The 14954-nt window shown below is 42.6% G+C and overlaps 1 long non-coding RNA gene across 1 annotated transcript in view; it reads right to left on the reverse strand.

Moving 5' to 3' along the window:
• LOC129632966 (uncharacterized) overlaps positions 1 to 10820 on the reverse strand; it is a 62259-nt gene extending 51439 nt beyond the window's left edge. Inside the window, exon 1 of the long non-coding RNA XR_008704777.1 lies at positions 10457 to 10820. This is a non-coding gene — a long non-coding RNA (uncharacterized LOC129632966). The remainder of the gene's footprint in view (positions 1 to 10456) is intronic.
• Positions 10821 to 14954: the final 4134 nt, after the last annotated feature.

Raw genomic sequence — 14954 nt, forward strand, 5'->3', positions numbered from 1 at the left:
CATCAAAAAATAAATCTGAATGTTCTTCTAATGGTTATAAAGAAAGCTAGAGAGAGCATTTCTAAACAAATAGCTATTTAAATAAGTGGCAGTAGTGGCCAAAACATAAATCTAGTAGAAGGTATGGTACACGGAGAAGGTGATGGCACCCCACTCCAGTACTCTTGCCTGGAAAATCCCATGGACGGAGGAGCTCGGTAGGCTGCAGTCCATGGGGTCACTAGGAGTCGGACACGACTGAGCGACTTCACTTTCACTTTTCACTTTCATGCATTGGAGAAGGAAATGGCAACCCACTCCAGTGTTCTTGCCTGGAGAATCCCAGGGATGGGGAAGCCTGGTGGGCTGCCGTCTCTGGGGTCGCACAGAGTCGGACATGACTGAAGCGACTTAGCAGCAGCAGCAGCAGCAATAGAAGGTACAAATTGCAATTCTAAAGTTAGAGAAAGATGCCTTCTAGAAGAGAAATGAGGACCTTACAGACGGCTTGCTCCAAGAGGCTTTTTCCCATGGATTTAATTAGGAATAAGGAATGTGCTGTTCAAGACCTCTCTTCAAATACAGTTTAATGCAGAGAATTTTACTTTGATTTATTATGAGGTTGAGAATGAATGTGATATAACAAACTAGGGTAATTCACATAAGTGGATTTTTAATCCTTTGGGCTCACCTACTCTAACTTTGAAGCCCTCATGAGTTTCATCCCAACTTTTGTATTTTCAACAAGTAATTGAATAAAAGGAATAGAACATTGGGGGCAAGAGAGTCTTATTACCCTATTTAGTTACATAGGAGCCTGTCCTTCGAGCAACTATCAAGCAGTTCGTCTTTGGTAGTCAAGGTCGGCATCCCGGGCCACGCCTCTCAGAACTCTCAATCCCTTGGTGGAGACTATTTTTAATCTCTTAATTCCCCAGTGGCCCTGCCTTTCCTCCCCACATTTACCAAACTGTGTTCTTAAATCATTCACACACACTTAGCAATACCTGACAATAACCTAAAATGCTGCACCACTGTGGATATTTGAGTTTTGAGACATATTAGAGCTTTAAAGTCATTAAATATCAACAGGAATTTGAGACCCTGTCATGGAGGAGATAAGACTCCAAGTGACACTACACTTCTTGACCCGAGTGTGGGTCACGTGGGTGTGGTCAGTTGTACACTAGGAGGCGTGTACTCCTCTGTATGCACATTATACTTCAATTCAGAATTTTAAAATATCCAGGAGAGAGATAAGGAAGCCTGAATTAAAGTCAAAGTGGAGAGAAGTAGTCACAATTGAGATACTTCAGTGGTAAAATCAATAGGGCTTGACAATTAATATTATGTGAGCAAGGGACCCGGAGTCATAGTGTTTGGGATGCCAGGTTGACAACATTGGTGTTAACAAAGATGGAGTTGACGGATGAAGAATATAGGAGAATAGGTTTTGGGGGAAGATAACATGTTTTATTTTCGGATATGTTGAGCTTGAGCCACTGAGGCTTTGAAATAGAGGTCAGTATCTTGGGAGAGAAGAGGAGCCCAGAAATAGATGTAGATCATTGATGTGTCAGTGGTAAACGAGCACCTGTTGGTTGAAAGTTAACCAGGAGAATGTATTTGAATGTATTCTTTGGGAAGTAGATTGAGCCTGGACCCCTGGAGAGCACCAATATGTCATACATTCTCTCAGTAGATAGGTAGAGATATAGGCATATATAATACATGTGTTTATATGTGTATCTAGATAAAGAGAGAGGAAATGAGGCCACACAGAAGACCAGAGAGGGGAGATCTGTAGGACCAGGTAGAACAGTTTCATGGAAATCAGCTATTTTGGCATTATAGCTTTGGCAGGTGCTTTGATGGAAGATGCTTTGGATACCACGTAGTGAAAAATTTCTCTCCTCCTTATATAGAGAATGAAGGAAATGTATTAAAACCATCATAGAGCCAAAATTTTTAACAATCAATATAGTATGGGCACCCACCAATCAGAATGAACCTTCAACCAATCAGGAGGGATGCTGGCACATAAACCGCATAGGTCTCACCTATGTCTGTGGCTGAGTGTGCACCTCCCAAGACCCTCACTGATTACGATTGAGGCACAGTGTAAGGTGGAAGTTAAGAGAGTGGGCTTCAGATCCAGACTGCCTGGCTTTTATTTCTGGTTTGGCCACCTGGCATGTAGAAAGCATTAGAAAATGTTAGTTGTTAGTATAATTTCTGAAGAATAACCTAGGCCTTGGGGGAAATCTGCCTTCCTAAACCCACAGAGCTGAACCTTGCTCTTTCAGACGTGTTGAATCCATATGGGCAATCATACATTCCTACAGCCATGATCTCCTCTTGGACAAACTCCTAAATTCAATTAGCATCTTCAGTTCAACTAAACAAAATGTGGGAAAAAATCCCAACTGCTTCGGATACTTCAGTTAGATGAAATCAGTAAGGGAGAAAAAAATGTTTGAAACGAAACCAAAAACTCACTACAGACATTTCATGGTTGGAACTACAAGCATTTCAAAGGCATTTGCTTTTTTGGAGCAAGCTTTTGGACTTTTGACTAAAATGCTATTTAAGAAGTGAAATTTGGAGGGAAGAGACACTCTGTGGTACAACTGTTTCATGTCTATATCCTGAAATGGACTTTTGCCAGAGTTTTTGCTTAAGTTCTGTTTACAGTGTCCATTATTTTGTGGGAAAATAAAAAGAGCTCTTAAATCACAAATCAAAGGAAAAAATCGAAAAAGACATGTTTGTGGCTTTTGGAAAAATCTGCTCATCGGTACCATCTCTTACAATTTGTAAAAACCTGCAGAATCAAAAGCTCTGAGAAACCACAGTGGTGGGCCAGTTTAGGAGTAGTTTCTTGTGAACTGTAGGGAAATTGATTAAAAATGAAAAATGTCAGGCTTCCTCCCAGAACAGTGGGGACAGCCTGAGAGAAAGAACATAGTGGGTTCACCACAGTTAAAGGAGGTGACTCAGATATCACCTGTGCAGGCTGGCTCACCCAAATCATTCAGTCACATGATCCCCTTTGCTGTTCTCCAATCTCTCACTTTCATTTTCTCTAGAGCACTTCCATTAAGTCAATTGCTTAAGTAGATTAAATGCTTTCTTGCTTATTGTCTATTTCGTTTCTAGACTGCTCTGTTCCTCATTGTATTTCCAGTTGCCAGAACTCTGAGAACACAGAAGGATGCTCAGGCATTTGTGCTGAACGAATGAGTAAATGAATGAGTGAATGCGGTTGCTGTAGTGGCCATTTTGGATAAGCTGCTGTATAAACTCCATGCCAGATACGTTATCAGTCAATTTGACACCTGATCAATTTAGTAGGGGTTTTGATTAAATTAAACAGTTAAACCAATTTTAAAAAATGATTAGCCCCGGAATTTCATTCAGAGCCTTAGTCTAGACCCGTTGTAACTGTAAGCCTAATTTAGACAGAGGTTGAAAATTGTCCTCCTGGTACACCTCTTTCATAATTTTCGTTTCTACTTGGTTGTTTCACAGTCATAATAATAACGAATAATAGAAAACAAATAATATAGTATATTGCAGGAAAGTTAGGCTGTTGAGGCAAAATGGTCGATCTAGGTAAGTCAAATCAAACCAGGGGCTTAAAGATTAAGGCCAATTGACCTGAATGTAGTCAGTATACTGACATTTGAATCACCTGATTTAGAGCCTGGTGGCTCAGACTGTAAAGAATCTGCCCACAATGTGGGAGACCTGGGTTCGATCACTGGGCTGGGAAGATCCCCTGGAGGAGGGCAGGGCAACCCACTCCAGTATTCTTGCCTGGAGAATCCCCATGGACAGAGGAGCCTGGCGGGCTGCAGTCCATGGGGGCGCAAAGAGTCGGACACAACTGAGCGACTAAGCACACAGCATAGACCACACTCGCTGCATCCTTACTTTAAATAACTAAAGAGAACTTTCCAGTGCTTAATAGGTGCTGAATCTTACTATTATACTTGAAAAGCATATAGGTGTCATTCATTTGTTTGGGCAAAGACAGATAAAAAGGAGGAAAGAAGGGAGGGATACTGGCAGGCAGTAATACACACACACACGCCCCTAAAATAAATTCAAACAAAACTCAATTCCTTAAAATCTAAAGCACTTAAAATGAAAGTGAAACGGTGCCCCTTAAGCGTATTACCAGAAGGAACATGTAAATGAGGGGTCAGCATGGTATCCTGGATGTTTTATTGGGAAGAAATATAAACCATCTAGCAGCTGGCTCCACTACTGGAAAGTTGTCTCAAAAATATATTTTATCAAATGCACTGAATGAGGTAAGTGAGTGAAGGGCACTTTATATGAAGAAAATGTGAACTATTTTGTTTGCTTGATATCAACGCTTTGTGATTGTTAAGTGTAATAGAGCATTCTAAAACCACATAGATAAAGCCCTCTCCAAAATCCATAAAGGAACTTTTGTTTACATAATAATGATAACTATTATGGTTCTTCACTGGGAGAAAAAAATTCTGTGGAGGAAAAAGGTATTTTCTTCTAGGGGTTAAGTTGTATAGAATGGATTCCACCTCTATTCAGGCTGGGCCATGTCGGTATTCAGGGCCAAAAATAAAGGTTGAGAAAAGGAGAACTGACTTGTAAATTGACAGGGTTCAAAGAGTTCAGTATAAAGTGATGAAGAACCGTGCAGGGAAGACAAAGTTCTTCAGAAGTACGTTCACATTATAAATGGATCTTTGTAGTTCCATACTTTGTAGGTATTTGATGACTAAAGGAATTAACTATCATTTTCATAATATATGCCAGGCTCCATACTAAATGTTTTACTTAAAAGTTTTTTTTGTTTGTTTTAGCCTCATAATCATCCCATGTGGTACATACTATCACTCCTGTTTTACAGATGGGGATATGAAGCTCAAGTTCAAACAGCTATTGGAAAGTAAAGCCAGCTAGTGGTGAAACCCGTGCTCCCACGTGGCAGCCAGCAGCCTGAGAGTACTTCACTCAGTTCTGGCCTACCACCAAGACTGGGCTATCCTGGCTTCTCTAGTGGTCCATTGGTTTAAGACTCACTGCTTCCACTGCGTGAGTGTGGGTTTAATCCCTGGTCAGAGAAGTTCCACATGCCATGAAGTGGGGCCAAAAGGAAAAAAAAAACAAAGATTGGGCTATCCTGCATTTGTTGTAACATGGGTGTATGTAGAGATTATTATACTAAGTGAAGTAAGCCAGACAGAGAAAGACAAATATCATGTCATTTATTATATGTGGAACCTCAAAAAAAATACAAATGAATTTATTTACAAGACAGAAATAGACCCACAGACATAGAAAACACACTTACAGTTACCAAAGGGGAAAGAGGGGAGGGATAAATTAGGAGTTTGGGATTAACATATACACACAATACTATATAAAATAAACCATCTACTGCATAGCACAGGGAACTATACTCAATATACTCAATAACCTTTAATAGAGAATATAAAGAACATATATATATTTACATACATATATACACATATGGGTTTTCCAAGTGGTGCTAGTGGTAAAGAATCCACCTGACAATGCAGGAGATATGAGAGACTCAGGTTCGATCCCTGGGTCAGGAAGATTCCCCTGGAGGAGGAAATGGCAACCCATTCCAGTATTCTTGCCTGGAAAATTCCATGGACAGAGGAATCTGGCAGGCTACAGTCCACGGGGCCGCAGAGAGTTGGACATGACTGAGCGCGCACGCGCGCGCGCGCACACACACACACACACACACACATATGTATGACTCACTTTGTAGTACACCTGAAACTAACATTGTAAATCAACTATATTTCAATATGAAAATTTTAAATTAAAATAAAAAGATAGAAAATCATAGACCTAAATAAAAAGTACTCAGTGTTCCATTAAAAGAAGAGAATGAGCTATCCTGAAATTTGGGATAAACCTTTTCCCCCTAGAACCTAAATTATTTCACTCCCATTGCCATGGTCAGTCAGGCAGAACCAGAAAACAGGTGCCCAGATGATGCTTGGGCACCAGCTGAGGGGTGGCATTTTGTTCCCATAGCATCTGAGGGAGATTTTCATACTTCTACCACTATGATGGATTCAAACCCACCCAGAAAGGTGATAGTCAATTCTGACATTTAAAGATATAATTGAAAACTAAAGAGGAGAGGGGAATTGAGGGGGTCATGCTGCGATTACAGAATGGATTACATCTAGGTTTACTTGGTGAGATTTATTAGAGGAAAACAATTTGGAAACCAGAGTCTTACCTAAGGCGACAAGGAAAATAGGAAATGGTTCCAGAGACAAAGACTTGGAAGAAGAAGAAAAGAGCAAAGAGGGGAGAAGGGAAGCCGAAGTGACCTAGAGGAAGGGAGCATAATTTAAACTACCAATGAGGGAGGTGGACCAGAGCGACCAGCCTTGGGAGACAGTCTGTGAGAGGGGCGATGAATTAGAATGAGGGGCACTTGGAGAACTGTGGACTCCAGTTGCCATTTCATCTCTTTACATGAAAATGAAAGATAATTTATTTGGCAGGAAATGAACAAAAACAAACCCTCTGGGTCTCTGAGTGCACTTGGATTTGTGCAGCCCTGTCCCAGCTGCTTAGAAATAATTTCTGAGTCCTCAGTCCAGCAATGAGAACCCCTAGCCTCCTAATGCATGCAGTGGAAGAACAAATGAAAATCAAATGGGAAAAGGCAGGAGAACTCCATGCCGCTTGTCAAGAGACGGGGGAAGCAGAAACATAACCTTGTAATGAAGTGATTGAGAGATTGTTAAGACATCCCAGGTACAAGATAAATCATCATCTCAGTGACGTGATTGCCTGATTCCCTGGCAGACAATACACCGGGTGAACTTCCCCCTTTCGAATAAAGCAATCTAGCCCTGAGACAAGAACAATTTCCCTGCATATTGCAGAGGAAGTGCGAAGTGGCACTTTGGATAAGGGATTGAAAGTGCCTGTCAGACGTGTTCTCAGAGCCTGCCATCCATCCCAAGCTCTGGACACCTGCCGAGAGAATTCTCTCTTGCTGTTCTGATTAATCCAGCCCCCCGCATGCACCCCCAAACTGGCGATGGGAATATGAACTTGTCGAACTCATCAATGGACTGACTGTTCTTAAGGCAGCAAAGCAACAGTTTGGGTTGCACTGTAGCCCATCTGCATGTCTGTATCGAGTATGTTCTATGGAGCTGCCTCATTTTTTACTCTTTCTGTACAGAAGCCCAGCCATGCATGGCTCCAGCCTGGGTCAGAAATAAGGAATTCACTCTCTAGAAATGCAGTGTCTTGGCACTTCAATGGGGTTTGACTGATGGTGAAATTGAATGTGAATTTCAAGCAGGCCATTTCCTTTGACTACTTCAGGGAAAGGTTGTCATGAAGAGAGCTTTTTAAAACCAAAGAGGAGAGCTGGTCATTAAGCCTCAGGAGTGGCTGAATGCCACAGAAGGCATTCACAGACTTTGGCCATAATGATATTATTATTTATACATTTCCATAATAAGCACTTAGTTCTGAGGGAGCTCAAATAATTTTACACATACAAGTTTCTTAATCTTTGGAGTATTCCTCAACTATAGAATGAGGATTAGTTTTATTAGCTCCATTTACAGATAGAGAAAAGAAAGGCTTAGAAAGGTTAAGTTTCTAGCTTCCGGTCACTGAGCAGATCAAGACGTAAGCTGTGGATGGAACTCCTGTTCCTGCCTTCCAGTCCAGGGCTGTTTTCCATCCCACACAAGATACACACAAGAGATGCACACAAGGCTTTCTTGCTCAGAATACAAGAGCAGAGCCAAGGGTAGGGGTGACAGACGGGAAGCCACAGCTTGGAGTAGCATGGCTTGTGTTCTCGCTGCTGCACACGCTGCCCCTGGGAGCCCTGAAAACACGAGGGAGGAGGGTGCGTGGGTGGGGGTTCACAGGCCTTCCCAGCAGCCTAGGGATGAGCACAACCGTGGAAATTCCAGAACTCTCTTCCCCATCTCCTTCCTGGATTAACAAGGAGAGGATGGTGGCCAGGGCAGGTGTACCATGGGAAGCGTGTTGTCTGGAGATGGGAGACCAGGCCCTGGGCTCTTAGTCAAATCATTTGCCTTCTGCCTGGAGGAGGCCGTTAAGCCAGGAACAGCTCACCAGTCGTAGCAGCAACTGGGAGCCTGTGAAAAATAGACTTCCAGGTCTCACCTCAAACCAATGAAATTAGTTCCTGCTCCTCACAAGATCTCTCCATGATTCATAGGTTCATTAAACTTTGAGACTCATTTTTCCAGTGATTCAGGGTAGACGCCGAATTTATAGCATCTGAATTAGCACCCCTGAGTCTCCACTCAAACCATCCATGTGACCCCAGGCATGTTCCTTAACTCCCATTCACTCATCTGTGAAATTAGGGACAATAAGACTGTCTACATCAGAGGTTATTATGAGGATTAAATGAAAGAATCCATTGCATTAAGGCCGATGAGAGAGAATTCACACCATATATTATGAACAATGCCCACCACATAGCAAGGACTCCCAATACATGTTACCTTCAGTCTGTCTCTTCTAGTTCATTTCAGTGTGACTGCACATGGTAAAATATTTGGAGGGGAACACATCGATTTGTTCTGGGGCCCCCATTTTTAGAACAGCTCTGTTTTATAACCCATATATCCTGCTGGATCTTTCCTCCAACCAATTTCCTATCAATCCCTCCCCTCTCTCTAATTTTTGTTTTCATATCACAGATGCCTGTGGGGGCCCAAGACTCCCCATGAGCTTGAGCCAGTCCCTGCCCCACGACTGAGCTACAATCTCATCCATACCAGATCCCACAAGGATCCTGAATGCTATTCAGAACAATGAGTGTAAACAGAACAGTGGGACAGTCCTCTCACCCACAGCCACCTGCAAAGCCTTGCATTGTCAGGAAGGTTTGGAGGCTAAACTGGTTTGTGACATGGGAAGGAAATAATGGGATGAAACCGGCTGCCTACTGTTCCCTTGACCTTTATTTAGCACATAGAGCTTTGTATAAAAACACGCATGCTTTCAGAATGAATTCTGCCAACCAAGTAAAGGCTAACCCAGGTTGGTCTATTCACAAAAGATCACCATTTCTTTAACTACTAGAGAGAGGTTTATAAGGAGAGGCCCACTTCTATCCATGAACCCAGAATAACTTTATATAGGCCTTAATGAAGCAGTGGAACCAGGGCCAGTTCTTCATTTGGCCCCCAGCACCCACAACCAGGAAAATAGAGTGGAGGCGTGCAAGGGAGCCTCCCTGACCACTTGCCAGCCAGAGGGAACCACGTCTCACATTTTTAAAGTTAAATTTCCAATGAGGATATATCTTCAGGACTTAGTGATCAGAATTTCTCCTCATAATACCTAAATTTTTTACCCTTCCCTTCCCTCTTTCCTTCCTTCAGACCACAAGAAAAAGAGCCGAGATCTCAGGGTTAAGGGCTGAAATCAGCTGGCCTCAATGAAAAGAGGAACAGACTTTACTAAGCAGTTAACCATCTGTTCACCAGAGCACCACCTGGAAATCTGAACCTTCAGAGCTGACAGATATTATATGTTTTTTAAGCAGGTAAGACCCAGAAGTGTTAGTAATGTGTTCCCAAACAATCCGCTCAATTACGAGGTGTTGCTACACAGGACTGCTGACGTGAATTCAGGTCTTTCTCCTCTCCCACTCTTTCCTCCCAGCAGTTTGTTTATTTACCCTGTTTATCAACCCCATAAACACACTATGAGTTTAAATAAAAAGTGGGTGGCAGAGCCCTGCCATGGAAGGTCCACTGGGGTTTTTCATTCAGGCCTCCCGAACCCCGGGGGCTCTTCCTGGAATGTGGACAACCTCTTAGCTTCCAGGTGCGGATGCTGCAAATGTTGCTTGTCATTAGTGGGCACACACATTTACAGCAGGGGTAGGATGTAACAGGAAGACATAGGCTTCCTGCTGTTCTCCTGACATTGATTCACTTGGAGTGGGGTGCATGTTTATATCAATGTAAAACAGCTGTCACGTAAACACAGCCTGCCATAAAGAAGCAGAACAAGAGCCAAGCGACTAAGCAGGGGAGGGAAATAACTGGATTGAAGTATTTACTGGGTGAACAACACACACATATACAAACGAAGAATTTGTTACTTTAGTTATTAAACATTTAATTTGGTAAAGGTCTCATCCTAAAAGATGAATCCTGTAAATGGTCGGGCTTTGGCTTTCTCAAGTAAAACTGGAGCTGGTAAAAGTGCTGTGTTGACAGCCTCGCAGGTAGAAATGTGCAGAAAGCAGCTGGTTTGGGGGTCTCGGCACGATTTGTGCAAACAGCCTCCCTGTTCATGGGTGTGCTGACATCTCAATTTTTCATTTATGAAAAATCTGGGTGCCACTTAAACCTTGGCAAGGCCTCAGAAAGCCAAACAGAAAGTGTCTCAAGCGTTTTCTACTTACTGCTCTGTCTTCCAGGAAATCCCAGCATAACTCGTAGATTCTGGATGCAGAGATGACATGGGTCAGCGTTGGCTTCCGTGAGCTCTCTCCTTTTCAGGGGAGAAGGAGGTTGGGAAGTCAAGGCTGGACTTTGAACCAACCATTAAACCCAAGCCACTCTTCCCACTCCTGAATGTCTTCTCTCGGTCCTCAGTCTCCAGCACCCATCAGTATCACTGGCAGAGCTTGTCAAAACACTAATTGCTAAGACCCCGCCTACCCCCAGGGTTTCCCAGGTGGCTCAGTGGGTAAAGAATCTGCCTGCAAAGCAGGAGACACAGGCGACGCAGGTTCAATCCTTGGGTTGGAGAGATCCCCTGGAGGAGGAAATGGCAACCCACTCTAGTATTCTTGCCTGGAGAATCCCATGGAGGAGCCTGGTGGGCTACAGTCCATAGGGTCACAAAGAGTCAGACATGACTGAAGCATCTGAGCATGCACACATGCTCCTACCCTCAGAGTTTACCGTTCAGCGCTTCTGAGGTTCGGGGAGGAGAGTGGAAATTTGCATTTCTAACAAGTTCCAGCTGTAGATCTATTAAGTACTAACAAGGGATGCAGATGCTGCTGGTCCAGAGATTGCACTTTGAGAACTCCTACGTTAGGAAAACTTGGGGGGCTGAGGCATTCCCCAAAAGTCCTGTTCTGTCTTCAGGATTCAAATCTATTGATATCCTGGGGAAAGGTGAGAGTGGTTATCTCTGAAACAATGCTCTCAGGCCCAGAGCTGACAGGAATAGGAGCATTCCTTGAAGAGGAAGGCATGGACATCTTCAACTCGGTGGCTGTACTGGGGGACTGTATTTGGTCTTACATCAACCTGGAACATCTGAGTCACACAGAGCCAGGTCCTCCCCCGGCCCGCCTGGAAGTACAGGACAGGCAATGTGCAATTCCCTGCCTGAATAGTAAGATTCATTATGGATCCTCTCTTTCTCTCCTTCCTCATGACCAAAGTCATTCAAGTGATTTACAGCAAAGGATCAAGGGAGACTGTGGAATACAATGGAATGAAGACAGAATACCCTTGTTCTTCTTGAACATTTTCCCAACACTTCTGTGGCCCATTGCCAAAACTGTGGAACATTCTGTGAAACAATTTCACCATCCGCGTCACCTCCCAATTTCACATGCCAGGACACTCAAGTTTATCTGAAATTTTATTTGTGATAGGAACCTTCACTTTCTAGGTTATCTCTGTATTTTTGCTCATTACTTTATTTTTTTGCTCATTTGCCCATTAACTACTTTCCATCATGAGAAAGAAGTTGTAATATATCACCAGAATGACTGTGTCCTCTACAAGCAGAGCACTTCAAAGTCTCTTGGAGATGTGAGTATTTGCTTGCGAGCTCAGGGACTCACTCCCACACGCTAGCCTTGGAGCGTGTGTTTCATCAAAATTATAAATTACGACAACCATGGAGCTTTGAGGTTGAAAGAACAAAGTTAAATCATTGCATGCCAAGGGTTGACTGGCTTGGGCTGACTTGAATTCTGGGTGCCAAGCCAGACCCCCTACACTAACTGGCTATGCATTTTTATCCAGGTTATTTCATCTTTCTGGGCCCCATCTTCCTTATCTGTGCTTTGGCAGGTCCCTTGACTGGCTGGAAGATCACTGTTTTGCAAGGCAGTACATTCCATTGTCGGGCAGCTCATTCCAAAGTCAAAAGTTTCTTTTATAATTTATGCCCAAGTCTGACACCCTTTATCATCAACTCACTTTCCCTACTTGTGCCCTCTGGAAAAACACAGATAAGCCTCCTCCTTCGTCATACCCTTGAAAACAGCTCTCATGGCCCCTTTAAATCTTCTCTTTGGGTGGTACAGCTGAAGTTCCCTCAGCTGCTTCTCATAGCAGACAATCCCACAACGTACTGTTGGTGAATTAAATAAACAAACAAGTGAATAGATAGATTAATGCAGGGGTGGACACAGAGGTTAACCTTCCCATGTTCTCAAGTTGGTGAACAAATCCTCTCTAAGTAAGGTTCCTAGACCTGGACTCAGTACAGTTGACTTTTCACAGTCACCAAGATAACAAACGTCCGTCTAATCAAGGCTATGGTTTTTCCTGTGGTCATGTATGGATGTGAGAGTTGGACTGTGAAGAAGGCTGAGCACTGAAGAATTGATGCTTTTGAACTGTGGTGTTGGAGAAGACTCTTGAGAGTCCCTTGGACTGCAAGGAGATCCAACCAGTCCATTCTGAAGGAGATCAGCCCTGGGATTTCTTTGGAAGGAATGATGCTAAAGCTGAAACTCCAGTACTTTGGCCACCTCATGCAAAGAGTTGACTCATTGGAAAAGACTCTGATGCTGGGAGGAATTGGGGGCAGGAGGAGAAGGGGATGACAGAGGATGAGATGCCTGGATGGCATCACTGACTCGATGGATGTGAGTCTGAGTGAACTCCGGGAGTTGGTGATGGACAGGGAGGCCTGGCGTGCTGCAATTCATGGGGTCACAAAGAGTCAGACATGACTGAGCGACTGAACTAAACTGAAGATAACCTATACTAGTGCTATTTGGCTATCGCAAAAAGGAAATCCAAATTGATGCCACCAGGTTGATGTGATAGTTAAGGCATTTAGCTAGTGAGGGTACTTAGCTGATGCTTCAACATCTAAATCCCAATTTGACTTTTATTATACATGTGTTTTATAGTACAAATGATATTCTTCTGTGATATCAGGAATTCTGGGAGTTTGCAAGATTCTGAGATCAGATTCCTCTCAAATTATAAAAGTGAAAGACTTTCCAAATGGACTAAAGGAATACAGTGAGCTGACTATCTGGTCCCTCTGATAATTGTGGAAGCTGAGCTTTCATCAGCCTTCTTCTCTTAGCTGGGTCACCATCAGATCACACAGGGCTTTTTCATAGGGACTGCTCTGCAGTAAGCTCTCCCTCATGCTTTGTTTGTGCTTATCACAAATAAAAAGAGGACACAAAAGAGATGGCTGGCTACTCCACTGGCTTCAGAAGGAGATGGGATGCTACTCCTCGGTTTTTTGCACCAAAAGACTCATCATATCACAGTAGTCATTGTTATTCAGGCTCTTGGGCCTGAGTCATGCACATCTAACTCCAAAAAGATTGATATATAAACTAAGGTGCCCTTTCAAAAGTTCTAATGGGGGCTGTGGTTTTATAGTGACTACAATATATGGGTTTAATATGAAAGGGATTGCTTGTAAAACCTTAGGGAAGCCCAATTAGTAATTGCTAAATTGAGTACAGAATCTAAACCAAGAGAACTGAATGCTCTTGTGCTACATAAAATATTCCCTCCTAATAGGAAAGTACTCAACATCATGTCTGCTAACCATTGCCTTTCTTCCTTGGTTTGGGCAAATAATGACAAATCCATACTATCTAATTTCTCTTTTTCTTGACTCTAAACAGACCACTCACCTCCTGCAAATCTATTCTTTATCTAAACAGGAGAAAATACAACGGTTTAGGTAGTAGTCTTCTTAAGTTATGTTCCAAGCATGAAGGCATTGCAGCTATCATGATTGCAGTAGAAGGTTTTCCAGTTCACTGTCAGCTACACATTTAGAAACTATCTCTTAACATGGGTGACCTTTCATCTATTTTAGCTTCCCAATTACTGACATTTTTGAATATATAATGAATGCACATGGTATAAGAAATTTATTTCAAAAGATACACAAAAAAAGATGTATAGTGAAAAAGTTCTCACCCACTCCTGATCCCCAATCTCCTCCCCAATCTGTTATCAGTCTCTTGTGCATTCATCCAAAGATAATCTATACATATTATTTTCTTTTGCATTACATAAATTGTAGTATATTATCCACATTATTTTGTTACTTGTTCATAGAATTATATTATTTGTTAACAACTGTATAGAGTTCCACTGTGTGGGTGTATCATATTTAATTAACTAGTCCCAACATTTAACTTATATACAGAGTACAACATGTGAAGTGCCAGGCTGGCTGAAGCACAAGCTGGAATCAAGATTGCCAGGAGAAATATCAATAATCTCAGATATGCAGATGACACCACCCTTATGGCAGAAAGCAAAGAGGGACTAAAGAGCCTCTTGATGGTGAAAGAGGAAGAGTGAAAAAGCTGCCTTAAAACTCAACATGTAAAAAATGAAGATCATGCCATCTGGTCCCATCATTTCATGGCAAATAGATGGGGGGGGCGGGAATGGAAACAGTAACAGACTTTATTTTCTTGGGCTCCAAAATCACTACAGACAGTGACTGCAGCCAGGAAATTAAAAGACACTGGCTTCTTGGAAGAAAAGCTATGACAAACCTAGATAGCATATTAACAAGCAGAGACATCACTTTGCCAACAAAGGTCCATACAGTCAAAGCTATGGTTTTTCAAGTAGTCACATATGAATGTGAGAGTTAGACCATAAAGAAGGCTGAGAGCCAAAGAATTGATGCTTTTGAAATGTGGTGCTGGA

Source organism: Bubalus kerabau, chromosome 18 (genome assembly GCF_029407905.1).
Source record: "Bubalus kerabau isolate K-KA32 ecotype Philippines breed swamp buffalo chromosome 18, PCC_UOA_SB_1v2, whole genome shotgun sequence".
Taxonomy (NCBI): domain Eukaryota; kingdom Metazoa; phylum Chordata; class Mammalia; order Artiodactyla; family Bovidae; genus Bubalus; species Bubalus kerabau.